Source organism: Bos grunniens, chromosome 11 (assembly GCF_055505025.1).
Source record: "Bos grunniens cultivar Pamir isolate PY7600 chromosome 11, Bosgru_T2T1.0, whole genome shotgun sequence".
NCBI lineage: Eukaryota > Metazoa > Chordata > Mammalia > Artiodactyla > Bovidae > Bos > Bos grunniens.
In genome coordinates this window covers 20578874-20593309 of record NC_141175.1, presented here as the reverse complement: position 1 = coordinate 20593309, position 14436 = coordinate 20578874, and the positions used below count along the sequence as shown (strand labels likewise).

At 48.8% G+C, this 14436-nt stretch overlaps 1 protein-coding gene across 9 annotated transcripts in view; it reads right to left on the bottom strand.

Annotated features, from left to right (window-relative positions):
- The window catches only part of HPCAL1 (hippocalcin like 1), a 117180-nt gene that overhangs the window by 63369 nt on the left and 39375 nt on the right, over positions 1-14436 (bottom strand). For 3 of the 9 annotated variants that reach the window (XM_086323534.1, XM_086323536.1, XM_086323535.1), the window contains one exon: positions 4455-4629. The exons of 4 other annotated variants lie outside the window; for them this stretch is intronic. The gene's annotated coding sequence lies outside the window, so the exon portion shown is untranslated. Of the gene's footprint in view, positions 1-383; positions 748-4454; positions 4630-14436 lie in introns of those variants that run through there. 2 more of the 9 variants (XM_086323540.1, XM_086323539.1) reach the window with 2 other exon arrangements.

Below are 14436 nucleotides of genomic sequence, written 5' to 3'. Positions count from 1 at the left end.
GGCAGGATTGGGGATGGCTGGGACACAAAGTCACCTCGACTCAGCTTCTTAACTGCTGGTCTTCAAATCTCTCTCCTGCAGGGACTACAAAGCAAAACAGATAAGGGAGAAACCAGGTAAAAGGCAGGCCTTCGGATGCAAAAGCACCCGGCCAGGGGCGGCCAGATCACCTACCAGGCTCAACTCCATCTGGAGGAAGGGGAGTGGGCCAGCCTGCACCTCTGCCCATCAGACGGCCACTGTTGTGACCTCCATGAATTTCTGAAGTCAGAGGAGGCTCTTCAGATGGTTCCACTACTGATTTATTCTCGTTTCTCTCCTCGGATTTTCTATTAAAAGAGTAAGGCTAGATGCAGCTATCCTGACAACCTGACATTACATACCTGTCCATTATAAAGTGGGATCAGAGTCATCGCAAGCAGGACCATGTTTAGCTAGAGACGATCTTCCTTCTCCCGGCAATTCATTGTGGACCAGAACAAAGGCTTCTGGGAAACGTGGAAGGAATCGGGCTGAGAGGAAGATGAATGGCAGGTGGTATAGCTCAAGGTCACAGCTAGTGTCCGCAGGTTAGCAGGCCTGGCGGGGGCGTCCACCTGGGGAGGTGCGGCTGCTCCCCACCCACCCACTCCCTCTGCTGCTTATGCTTTCTCTTCCCTGGTAACAAAACATTCTTCCTGCCTAAAGAGGTTGCAGCTATTTCATAACAGGAAGACGGTTCTCTCGTTATTGCTGTTGGGGATGGGACTGTATGGGGAACAGAAACACGATTTCTTGATTTTCTTCTCTAAACTGCAAGTGTGGAAAACAACAGGAGTAAATAACAAGTGTTCTGCAAACACCTCGTGGGGAGGGTCGGTCGTGATGTTTAAGAGAACATTCTGGTTCTACGCTTAATTTACAGGACTCTAATAACGATGCAAGAGAGGGCATTTCTGCCCTCCCTAATGCATTCCTTGGGGGAATCGCATCACTGGCGATGATGTGAAACTGACCGGGGCAGAATTCTGTGGACGCTGTGTCCCAGCCCACTAGGGCTGGCTCCCTCCCGTATCTGTCTTGGGTCGTTTATCAGCACCTGCTGCAGCCTCTGCCCACATCAGCACCACAGGTGTGAGACTAGAGCTGGTATCACTCAGCTCATGCCGTAGATGAAGGAGTAAGATAGGAGGCACTGAGAATTATTAAGGAAAACGCTTGTCCAGGAAAGAAGGAAACTAGAGACGGGGTACACACGACCGGGGCTGGGCCAGGGTGCGTGAACTTCACCATGTGGCTGTCACCTGCTCCCCTGGCCACCTCCCAGCTCCTGTGGGCGCCCAGCAGTCCTCCCCCACCCCACTCGGCCCCGGAACCTTTATGAAAGGACATATTTGCCTGAACGGATGATATGAGCTCATAGTAGGAGCAGGAAGAACCCATCCTACAGGTGGAGCGCATCACTGTTTTGGTTTGTTTTTTATTTTGGCTGCAATCTGGTCTTAGTTGTGGCATTTGGGATCTAGTTCCCTGACCAGGAATTAAACCTCAGCTCCCTGCTTTGGGAGCATGAAGTCTTAGCCACTGGACCACCACAGAAGTCCCAGCGTCACTGTTTAAGCAGCTTTAAAGACGAGGAGGATTTACAGCTAGGATTGAGGGTTGGGTAACCAGTGAAAGTGTGAGCCCCCAAATGTGGTGGCGCTTGAGACACTCATGGGAGCCCAGGGGAGGAGCTGGACCTGGGGGAGCGGGGGAGCTGAGGTCTGGGGGAGGCTGCCGGGCCTTGGACCCCACAGGAGGCATTGGGGAATAAAGGTGAGAGCTTCTCAATACACTGGCCGCTTGCTTAGAGCTGCCAACACTGGGGAGATAACTCGGGTGCTCTTTCTCCCCTCAAGCCCCAGGGTGGTGTGGCCACGGGTCATGGGCTTGCTGTGCGGCCAGACAGACTGGATTCCCATCCCATCCAGTTACTGAGCCTTTCTGAGTGGCTACAGGCAAAGGAGACAGTGTGTGTGAGGCCCACACCTGGGGGTCCAGCATAGACCAGATGCCTCCACCCCTGCAGTGTCTGGATTACCTGTCCCACCCTGAGCTTCTCCCCCCAACCTGTCCTTCGAGGCCTAATTCAAAGCCACCCCCTAGACCCCTGGGCTAGAGGACAGTCTCCACCCTGGACTTGGGAGCTGTGTGTCCTTAAGCAGGTTACCTAACCTTGCTGGGTGTCAATTGATAGATAAAGAAAGTGAAGTCGCTCAGTCATGTCCAACTCTTTGCGACCCCATGCACCATAGCCTACCAGGCTCCTCCGTCCATGGGATTTTCCAGGCAAGGGTACTGGAGTGAGTTGCCATTTCCTTCTCCAGGGGATCTTCCCGACACAGGGATGGAACCTGGATCTCCTGCACTACAGACAGATGCTTTACTGTCTGAGTCACCAGGAAAGCTGGTGGCCACGTGGGCAGAGCTGGTGCACTGAGTACATCCTCGTTCACGGGACGTACCCCAGGGTCCGGGGTAGGGTACCTACTGCCTCTCTCCCCACCCTGTCTCTGCGTGTCTCCCTCTGTGCATGTCTCTCTCCCTGCCTCTCCATCTCTGCCATCGTGTCTCTGCGTCTCTCTCCCCGTCTGTCCCCACTTCCTTCTGTCTTTCTCAGTCTCCCTCCCCCCGTGTCTCTCTCGTCTCTTTCCAGCTCTCATTCCATGTCCGTGTCTCTCTCCATCTCTCCCCTCCCTCCTCTCCCGGTCTCCTCGCCTCCTTCTCTCTGCAGGTCTGTCTGTGTCTGTCTGTCACTCCCACCTTCTTTCTCTCTGTACCATCATCTCTCCCCCAATGTGTCGGGGGGAGTCCAGGACCTCATCTGGACCGTGGAGTCGGCCTTCAGACAGAACATCTTCAGCCCGGTCCTCTTGCCAATTATGAGCAAGGATATTTTGCCAAATGGCTCACACATCAATACCACCCCACTCTGTACAAGTCCTGAGCTAAATGAGTGTTACGTGACTGATGTTCCACAGACAAGAACACAGTCTGCAAAAACACAGCCCATCGCCTTGGCCAGGGGCCCCGTCTCCAAATAACAGAAAAAAAGGACCGATTTCTGAGACCTCAGAGCAAGGTCATATGGAGCCAACAGAAACATTATTAATAAGGTCTCTCTTTATCTACCTGGAAAAAAATGTGTATGCCCTCGTGGAGTTTATTCTTCCAAAGTGTTTGTAAAACTACCTTCTCACTCTCCTTGAGCCCTGGGCAGTAAGTAAATAAAGGAATTCAAACAGTTACTGACTTTCCCAGCTGTTTCCAGGGCGTCGCCGCACACACTAACACAGACAGTCTCCAGGACTGAACACCACGGTTGATCCTCACTTTTTAGCAATCCGTTAATTGTACGGCTGTCCTGGCAAACTCTTAGGCACCCTTCAAAACCCAATTCAAAAAAGCCCTCTCTCAGACTTCCCCGGTAGCAGTGGATAAGAATCTGCCTGCCAATGCAGGGAACACAGGTTCGATCCCTGGTCCAAGATGATCCTAACTGCTGCAGAGCAACTAGACCATGAGCCATGACTCCTGAGCCAGGGCTCTAGAGCTGGAAAACCACAACTGCTTAGCCTGTGTGCCCCAACCACTGAAGCCCACGCGCCTAGAGCCTGAGCTCCACAACAAGGGAAACCGCCGCGATGAGAAGCCCGTGCTCTGCAACGAAGAGTTAGCCCCTGCTCTCTGCAACTAGAGCAAGGAAGACCCAGAATAGCCAAAAAAGTTTTTAAAATCTTTGCTGCCGCCAACCACCCCAGGAAGGTCCCACCCGTGGTTCCCAGTGGACCTTCCAAAGGCTGGATGCATGGGCCCGCTTTATCCCCTGACCTCCTGCTAGTCTGTGAGCTCCCAGGGCACAAGGTCCCCCTCTCCTCATCTCCGTCTCCGCAGACTTAGCACCTGCAGGAGGCTCAGTGGACCGGTCCATCGAAGGACCCATGAGGAGGTGACCACGGTTTGTGAAATAAAGGCTGCGTCACAAAGTTTGCTCACTAGACCATCCCATGGGGTTGGGCATTTAGGGTCAGGTGCCCTTGAAAAATCTCAGGCCCTTTGTACAACAAGCCCCCATGTGAATCTGCCACCCCGGGGTCTCCAGAAGAACCCAGAAAGGAGCAAAAAGGAGTCAAGTAGTTGGACCCCTGGTCCCTGCCTTGACAGTATGACATGATGGAAAGAATGAGGGCTTTGAAATCAAAAGACCTGGCCTTGACTCCCGCCAGCCAAGCAATGAGCCCGGAAGCCCGGTTCACGCCTCTGTCCAAGGAGTGCAAGGGAGCCCACAGGACCCCTGCCAAGTGGTTGTGTGACATGGCTGACTCTGACCTTGGCCTTGATTTGGGCACGCGGGCCCTAGTTTCAGCCCAGAATTTCTGAGAAGAGACGAGAGGTTCTGTTTAAGAGAGCAGTGGTGGGAGGCGGCCTCTTACGTGAAGGGAAGAATGCGGTCACCTGGGGCTCCCAAGAGGCCTCTGAGCTGACTGGCAGGGAGGAGGCCCCCAGAAAACATTCACGGAATGAAGAAAAGAGGGAGCTGGCGTGCGGGGCTGAGGGCCGAATACGGCGGAGAGGGTGCTGGGCCCGGGGGGTGAAGACGAAGACAGCCTGTGGACAAAGAAGACATGTGCTCTATGATGCCGCTTGTACGTGAAATCCAAAAAAATAAGACACATGGAATTATTTACAAAACAGAGACAGACTCACAGACAAAGAACACAGACTGAGGGTTACCAAAGGAGGCAGAATGAGGGGGGAGGGATCAATCAGAAGCTTGGAATTAGCAGATACACGCTACTGTATTCACACCACTAACCACCGAGGTCCTACTGGGTAGCACAGGAAACTATATTCAATGTCTTATAATAATCCAAAAGGGAGAAGAATCTGAAATATACGTATCATGTATATGCATACATATAGCTGACTTACTTTGCTGTATACCTGAAACTAACACAATATTATAAATCAACAATCCTTCAGTAAAACTAAGGAAGGAAATAAAGAATAAAATAAAATACCCCTTCTCTTATAAAAGACTAATAACAGTAGATGAGAATGCTTTATGTCCTTATGTGATGAAATTGGAAGGTAGAAACTCTATCTTGGCCCTAACTTTAAAAAATATAATTTTTTTTAAAACCAGTTCACAGAACCCTTAAATCTGGGAGCTACTGCCCCCTCTTCGGGCTCTAAAAGCTGACTTTTCCTTCTCTTGACCCCAGCCCCCACCTCACCTCTCCAGGACCCACATGAAGCACCTTTGTGATACCCCCAGGCTCCCAGCCAGCCCAGGGGGAGAAACTGAGGAGGCTGCAGCCTCACGGGGAGAGTGGCAGGCGCCAGGGGGTGCGGGGGACCTGCCTCTCCCTGGATGTCACCTTGACCCCATGGTCCAAGGCCCCAACATGCCTACACAGGCCCTCACTGCTTGTCAAACCAAATTTCAAGGCCAATAGGGCAGACATACTTCCCACTAGACAGATGAGGAAACTGAGGTGCAAAAAGGCCAGTGACCTCTCTAAGGTCAAGTCTCCCAGCATATCAATGGCAAGCTTCACAGACTGATGACCAGCTCAGGGTAGTGGGCATTACCTCTGTCTGCATCTGAACGAGGTCAGGCAGCCCTCCAACCACTTTGTCTCCACAGAACCAACCAAGCACAATTTTCATGAAAAGTCTCCGTTTTCAATGATCAATTGAAATCATAAAGCATTACATGTCTAACCTGCTCAGAATTTTTTAATGTCAAGGATGCCTTTAAAGAGCTTACTATTACTACTACTAATAGTTGGGCAGAAAGACTACAAGATTCTTCTAAGGAGTAAGCTCTTTAAGGGTGGGTTCCACCTGATGTGAAGAGCTGACTCATTAGAAAAGACCCTGATGCTGGGAAAGATTGAAGGCAGGAGAAGGGGACGACAGAGGATGAGATGGTTGGGTGGCATCACTGATTCAACAGACATGAGTTTGAGCAAGCTCCAGGAGTTGGCGATGGATAGAGGCCTGGCGTTCTGCAGTCCATGGTGTCACAAAGAGTTGGACATGACTGAGTGACTGAACAACAATTCTTGACATTAAAAACAACCCCACCTCTCTTTCCCCTGGAGGCCTGTGCTGGATGCTGCAGGCTCTCCTGGCCCCTTGGCATTGAGACCAGATTCCAGATGTCCCCAGAGGGCTACAGAGGATGAGACAAGACTGGGTCTTGCCCCAGCACGCATGACCTGTGCCAGTGGAACCAGCTGATGGCAGATGAAGTCAACCGCTTCCAGGATAATTAACTTAGATCCAGACAGCCCATTATGAGAAAACGAGATTCAAGATTAGAACGGAAAAGTTTCAGTGACGTGTGGGTGGGGAATGAGGCATTTTCTACTTTCTAAGAAGGGGCCTAGAGGGATGGCAGGGGAGAAAGAGGAGGGCCCCAAACACCTCCAAAGGAACAGGATGCAGAAGACCTCCCTCTGCTAGAAATCTGAGATGGGCAAAGAGGGAGACTACGGCAGTGGGGGCGGCGGGGGAGGGATGGATAGACAGCAGTGCTCTTGGTGTTTCGTTTTTAAAATAACAGCTAGTTGAGATATAATCTACATATCACACAACTCACTAATTTCAAGCATATAACTCAAGAGTTGCAGAGAGTTGTGCAACCGTCACCACAACCAACATTTTAAGAAATCCTGTACTTATTAGCAGTCACTCCCCATTTGTCCCAACCTCCCAACCCCAATCCTAGGCAACCATGAATCTATTTTCAGCCTCCACAGATTTGCCATTCAGGACATTTCACATAAATGGGATCACACAATATGTGGTCTTTTCGTGACTCACTGTATTCACTCAGCAGATTGTTTTCAAGCTCTGTGTTGGGGCGTCAGGAGTTATTGTTGTTTAGTTGCTAAGTCACATCTGACTTTTCTGCAACCCCGTGGACGGTAGCCAGGCTCCTCTATCCATAAGATTTCCCAGGCAAGAATACTAGAGTGGGTCGCCATTCCCTTCTCCAGGGGATCTTTCCACCCTAGGAATCAAACCTGCACCTCCCGCATTGCAGGCTGATTCTTTACCACTGAGCCACCATTTCACTCCTTTTTCTTGCCAAATAATATTCCAGTGTATAGACACATCACTTTTGTTTATCCACTCATCAGCTGATGGACATGAGTTTTTTCCATGTTTATGTACAAGCTTTTGTGTGTACATCGTTTTCATTTCTTTGGGAGCAGAATCGCTACATCTTATAGAAACTCTCTGTTGAGCCATGTGAGGAACCACCCGACTATTTTCCAAAGCAGCTGCACTATTTTCATCTCTACCAGCAGTGCATAGGGGACCAATTTCTCCAAATCCTTGCCAACACTTGTATTGATCAGACTTTTTAATTCTAGAACTCTCGGTGGTGAAAAGTGGTATCTCATTGTGGTTTCGATTTGCATCTCCCTGATGACTAATGATGTTGAGCATCTTTTCACATGCTTATTGTGCTGTGCTAGGTCACTTCAGTCGTGTCTGATTCTTTACAACCCTATGGACTGTAGCCTGCAGGCTCCTCTGTCCATGAGATTCTCCAGACAAGAATACTGGAGTGGGTTGCCATTCCCTTCTCCAGGGGATCTGCCCCATCAAGGGATCGAACTGGCGTCTCTTAAGTCTGCATTGACAGGTGGGTTATTTACCACTAGTGCCCCCTGGGAAAACCCACGTGCTTATTGGCCCCCTGCATATAGTCTTTGGACTTCCCTGGTGGCTCCTGGACTTCCCTTATTGGCCCCCTGCATATAGTCTTTGGACTTCCCTGGTGGCTCAGAGGTTAAAGCGTCTGCCTCTAATGCAGGAGACCTGGGTTCAATCCCGGGGTCGGGAAGATCCCCTGGAGAAGGAAATAGCAACCCACTCCAGTATTCTTGCCTGGAGAATCCCATGGATGGAGGAGCCTGGTGGGCTACAGTCCATGGGGTCGCAAAGAGTCGGACACGACTGAGCGACTTAACTTTCTAACTTTCTATATAGTCTTTGGAGAAATGTCTATTTAAAGTCTTTACCCGTTTTTTAATTGGTCTGTCTTTTATTACTTAGTTGTAAGAGTTCTTTACATATTCCAGATAAAATTCTAGAAAACGTACGATGTGCAAATATTTCGCTTCATTTTGTGAGTTCCTTTTTACTTTCTTAACGGTGTCTTTTGAAGAACCAAAGTTTTCAATTTTAAGTTTATGCTTTTGGTATCAGAGTTAAGAAATAATTGCCTAATTCAAGGTAAAGAAGATTTAGATCTATTTTTCTTCTGGAGTTTTATAGTTTTAGCTCCTATGTTTAGGTCTTTGATCCGTTTTGAGTTTATATATAGGTTAATAATTTAAGTTATAAGTGGAATGAGGTTGAGGTCCAATTCACTCTTCTACATGTAGCTATCCAGATGTATCAGCACCATTGGTTGAAAAGACTATTCTTTCCCTATTGAATTATCTGCTATCTTTGAAAATCAACTGACTGTAAATGTGAGGATTTATTTCTGGACTTTCAATTTTATTCCCTTGATCTATATGTCTATCCTTGTGTCGGGACCACACTGTCTTGATTACTCTTGCTTTGTAATAAGTTTTGAAATCAGGAATGAGTGTAAGCCCTTTTACTTAGTTCTTCTTTTTAAGACTGTTTTGGCTATTCTGAGTCTCTTAGGTTTCCATATGAATTTTAGAATCAGCTTGTCAATTTCTGCAGAGTCCAGCTGGAATTTTCATTGGGGTTGTGTTGAATTTGCAGATTAAATTTGGAAGCAGGGCTGTCTTAATGATATTAAGCCTTCCAATCCATAAACATGGGATGTCTTTCCACTTAATTACGCCTTTAATTTGTTTCAAAATATTTAGTCATTTCCAGAGTTTAAGTCTTGTATTTCTTTGGTGACATTTATTCCTAAGCATTCTATTCCTGATGCTACTGTAAAAGACATGATTTTCTTAATTTAACCCTCAGATTGTTCACTGCAAGTGTATAGAGATGCAATTCATTTTTCTATATTGGTCTTACATCCCACAGCTTTGCTGAACTCATGAATAAGCTCTGAGAGTTTTTTAGTGGCGTCCTTATACAAAAATCATCTCACCTGAAAATGGTTTTACTTCTTCCTTTCCAGTCTGGCTGTCTTTTCTTTTTCTTGCCTAACTGCTGTGGCTGGAACCTCCAATACAAGGTCAAACAGAAGTGGATGTCAGACATCCTTTTCTTGTTCCTGATCTTAGAGGGAAAGCTCTCAGTCTTTCATCACAAGCAAGATGTTAGCTGATGCATGTTTAAGTTAAAAACTGTAGCCTGGAGTTGATAACATTATGAGACCTCTCCCAGTAGTTAAGAGGGAAAAGCACACAAAATGTTCCATATATAAAAATGAGCATAGACAGGAAAAAGATTAGGAAAAAAACCTCAGAGCTTCCTTACCTTTGTCCCCCTGAGCTGTCCCTAGATTGTGTGAAGTGTCCAGTCCCCTCTGTGAGGCCCACGGCCTGCTGAATCTCGGGGCAGGCTGTACTCTGAGCTCACCAAGACACGGTTGTGTTTGTCCTCAAGCCTGCTTATCCCAGTTGTACTTCTGCAATTACCTGACTTAATTAAACTGTACATCAAGTGTTGCAATAAGCGTTAGAAAGGAACCGTTTTTATGAAATGAGTCGAATATCTGAGGAAGATCGCTGTTAAATTAGGCATGGACAAAAGAGCTGAATAAATTTAGAAATGTATAAAAATTTGCACATATTGGGCACTCAGCTCCTACTTCACTTGATAGAAACCAAGAATCGCAGAAAATATATAAAAGGGTGCTACAAAAAAGATAATTCAGACATCATCCAGTGGACCCATAATCCAAGAAAGACCTGGGGCTTAAATCAGAAGATGAGAGAATGAACACAGGCTTCATGTTAAAATGAAGTATTTTACATTAAAACAAAATGCTCGAGGTATGCCTGTATCAAGGGCTTCCTTGGTGGCTCGGTGGTAAATACTCCACCTGCCAATGCAAGAGACGCAGGTTTGATCCCTGAGTAGGGAAGATCCCCTGGATGAGGAAATGGCAACCCACTCCAGTATGCTTGCCTGGGAAAATCCCATGGACAGAGAAGCCTGGCAGGTTACAGTCCATGGGGTCGTAAAAAAGTCAGACATGACTTAGTGACTAAACAACAGTAATGCCTGTAGTTTATTTTCATCATTTTTATGATCCCCTCTTTCATACTCTTTTTAATTAAGCAACTCGTTGCCAGGGCTGATGGTAGCAGAAGAGGGCTTTTTCCGGACACGAATATACAATGGTTACCTGAGCAAGTACGACAAGATGTCATTTTTTCCTCTCTCCTTTTTATCATCTAGTATTTTCAAGATGTGCTAATGAGTATGTGCTGCTTTCATAGCCGAGAAAATGTGCGATGAATTTTCCTTTTTAAGATTCAGATTCTATTACTTTCAGCTAGTAATGGGGAGAAATTCAGGAATGCCACACTGTCCCAGCCAACACTGCCCCCGGAGGTACCAATAAAGCACCCCAGGCTACACAGGTAAATGAGATACGGAATGGGAACAGCAGGAACCAAGGAACACATCAGGACTCCCTGACCTAATAAGCACGGAAATAGATTCCTTAATTTGGTCGAAACTAAGAGGGGCCCCTATGCTAAGTATACTGGGTCAGCAGCTGAAGAGCGAGGCTTGCTTTTGGAAATGAGGCAGGGCCTGTTGGATCAAACAGGCTTGAATAACATCATGCCACACAAATCTAGATTTCCTCGGAGAAGGCCAGAATCCAGAGTATTTCTAAAGAGACATGAGGCTTCTCGGGTAAGAGGTCGGTCTCACTGTACCTGAAGTCCTCCACTGCCGATCTAGCTTTCACACCCCCAGCACCATGCTGGGTTTCTCATAGGCAGCTAGGAAAGGGATGAAAGAATGAATGATGTGCCGGAGAGTGGCTTAGCAGGACACTGGTCCTTCTCTGGCAGAGCAGGCCTTCTGAAATGGTAGAGGCTGTTGAGAAACATCCTTCTGTTATATACCCTCTCCCCACATTCTTAAATGGGCTTCCCAGGCGGCGCTAGTGGTAAAGAATCCACCTGCAATGCAGGAACCGCAGGAGATGCGGTTGGATCCCTGGGTCAAGGAGGAGGGAATGGCAACCTGCTCCAGTTCTCTTGCCTGGAAAATTCCATGGACAGAGGAGCCTGGTGGGCTATAGTTCATGGGGCTGCAACTGAGTGACTGAGCATGCACACACACACACACATCTGAAATACAGTCTGCTAAGCCAGGACCTAGTCTGAAAGACCAAAGACATAGAAATAAAGGAACTGGGGTGCTTAAGGTAAGTTGTTTCAGACTATACATAGTGGCACATATGATAGAAGCCTCCAGAAATTTCTAACTTCTCCTAGAAAAAGGCAATAACCCAGGTGTGTTTAAATCTGTAGGGGATCGACTTTCTTGGCAGTCCAGTGGATAAGACTCTAAGCTTCAGGGGGTGTGACTTCGATCCCCATTCAGGGAATTAAGATCCCACATGCTGTATGACATGGCCGACAAATAAATAAGTAAATCCGTAGGGGACCAGGGGCCAGCAGAAGAACCCAGAGTATCTGAGCTGGGCTTGAAGGAGGGGACTAACACCCCTAAATCAGATCCTGAAGCCCCAGGTCAGCATGAGGCACTTCCAAATGAAGAGTGATAGGTGTGGCCATTTGAAAACTGTTTTCTTCCCCTCACCTCTGCCCACCTCTCCTCCTGACCCCATCTACTCCTGTGGCTGCAGCTTAGCGGGAATGACCATCGTCAGTCCCTGGGAGGGACATTTTTTACCTAAATGAAACCACCATGATCCAAGCCAGCCAGCAGCTTGGGAGAAGCTTTCACCAGATGCCCTGCATCCCGGGCCCCATGTGGTCCTGCCATGGCCGAGAGCTTGGCATCGAGCGGATGCTCAGAAGTGGGGGCTAGTACATCGAAGACCAGATGGGTGGCTGTGCGAGCAAGTCCTTGTAAAGATCAGGGCTTACCACTTGGACCCCAGGGCCCAGATGGTCAGACACACTCTTTTTCATGAGGTTGGCCCGTGTGGCAGGCTGAACTCACGTAACCAGCTTCCACCAACAGCCAGCATGGGGGCAGGTGTTGTAGAGACTTCAGAAAGTGAACCCCAGTTTGCAATACTCAGGCTTATCTGTGAGTGCCATGTCCCTGGACAGATGAAAACAATTTACACCCCTCTTCCCCAAGCAAGAAAATACTGATCCCTCAGAAACTAGTCTGGGCAGTGGGGCAGGGTGGCGGAGAAGGGGAGAGAAGGGGAGGGAGGGGGAGGACCAGCGTCCGTGTTGGGGAACCTGGGGCTTTAATAAACGTGGAAACCCAAAAGGGAGAGAAAGAGAAAGGGACAGACTGGGTCATGTTTTCAGTTTTATACTACCGTCCTGCAGATACAGTACGTTTAGTTCGGCTTGAGGGTGACCGTGATGAAGGCTCTCCCAGCACCCAATCAACATAAATAACACCTGTCCCTGGCCTGGGGTCCTCAGTTCCATTGCCCAGTCAATGGGGAGACTCTTCACTGATTGTTTATACCAACTGACCCGCAACTGAAGACACAAACACCCTCAAGAGCATCTGCAGGTTTGTTTTGTTTACCTGTCTCGGGAAGACAGAATGGCCTCTCAATCCAAAGAGGGAAAAAGCCTCTTGGTGGAGTGGGGTGGGGTGCCAGGCAGACGAAGCGAGCACTGGGGGCTCCCAAGGCCGGGCCCGAAGGAGGCAGGTGGACCGTGATGGGGTCGAGGACAGGTAGGGTCGGGGCATCTGGGAATGGATTCCTCGCCCACATCCCAGAGCTGCCTGGCCTGTGTGGGGCTGCAGCATGGCTGAAAACGAACACGGAGGAGCCAGCACGGAGGAGGTGTTCCCATACATCCCCCCTTAACACCAGCACCCTGCCTCCCCTCAGAGAAGGGCATCCAGGGGACAGAACCGGTGCTCCATCAGGGAAGCTGCAGGCCCCTACTCGGACCGAGGTCCCCCTCTGAGGACCCCAAGGCATTGCACACACATGTGAGCACACACATACAAACACACATGCCCCTTCGGGAGCACACGCAGACATCCCCACAGACTCATGCTCCATTTATATCCCAGTTACTCCTCCTGGTTTGTGCACACAGACCATCTGTGTGCTCAAGTTACTTAGAAAACCTTCCCCAGAGCAGCCAAACGTTCTCAGTGTTGACCCTTTGGAAGGAGGGGGTGTACACATTCTTCATTCGTTTTCTAATTTCTTTATATTTCCTAAATATTCCACAGCGAACATGCAAGTATCACATTTATATTCAGGAAAAGTTCAAGTAGACGATTTTGAAAAGTCTTCCTAAGACAAGTAGTAAGCAGCATCAAAGTAGGACGTGCTCAGATATGAATCTCACTCTGATATGAATCTCACTCTGATTCACGTAACAGCGCCGAGCGCCTCCACATTACAAAGGATCAAACCAAGGATGAGAAAACAGACGGGGCTGCCCAAGGTCACCAAGCTAGTAGACAGTATCTTACTGCTGGGAACCGGCTTCTCTGGTGTTTCGCAAAGATGGCTGAGTGAGCCAGCGAGACAGAGATGGACGGACGGACAAAAAGAGAGAGGAGAGACAAGGAAAGAGAGAGACAGAGAGAGCTTTGGGAAGGGCGTGGAGGGGACGCCGTGCACCAGGGCATGCGAGAAACCCGTCTTACTCATTTGATTATAAAATATTTCTGAGCCACCAGATGGTATAAGAGCGGCTGCACATGCTCCGTAGCTTTTCTTCACATCTCTGCAGCGGGCTTCATTGCAGGGACCTGCAGAGCAATATTCAAGAAGCCCTTCTGGACTCCACGAAGACAATAACTGTACAATTTGAGAAACCCCATTTCAGGGATCCGAGCAACAGATGCATCTTCATTCCTGCTTCCCTTCGGCTAATCCTCAGGCAGCTGGGGGCACCAGGGCAGGAGTCTTCCAGGGCCCCTTTGCGGTGCGGTTGCCCACCTGGGGATCTGGGCTCTGTTACATAATTAATCTTTGGCTCAGAGGCGTGGCACTGCCTTCACAGACTCAGCGACTCAGCAGTGACGGCCGTGGGGAGAGTGCACATCAAAGCCCGCATCTCCCTCGTCCTCCAGCATCAGTGTCTCGGAGTTGATGAAGTCACCGCGGCCCTCAGTCTTCTGCCTGGCCTGCTCTGCCTTTCTCTTTTTGTTTGTTTGGTTGGTTGGTTTTTAATAAGGGAACTGCATCCCTGCTCCCTCAGTAGCTCAATAACCTGGTTTAAAAGCAACAGGTCAGGGCCCCAGGCAGAAGCGCTCCGCAGCCTTCCGCCCTGTTGGGTCTGTGCTTCAGAGTGCTGTGCA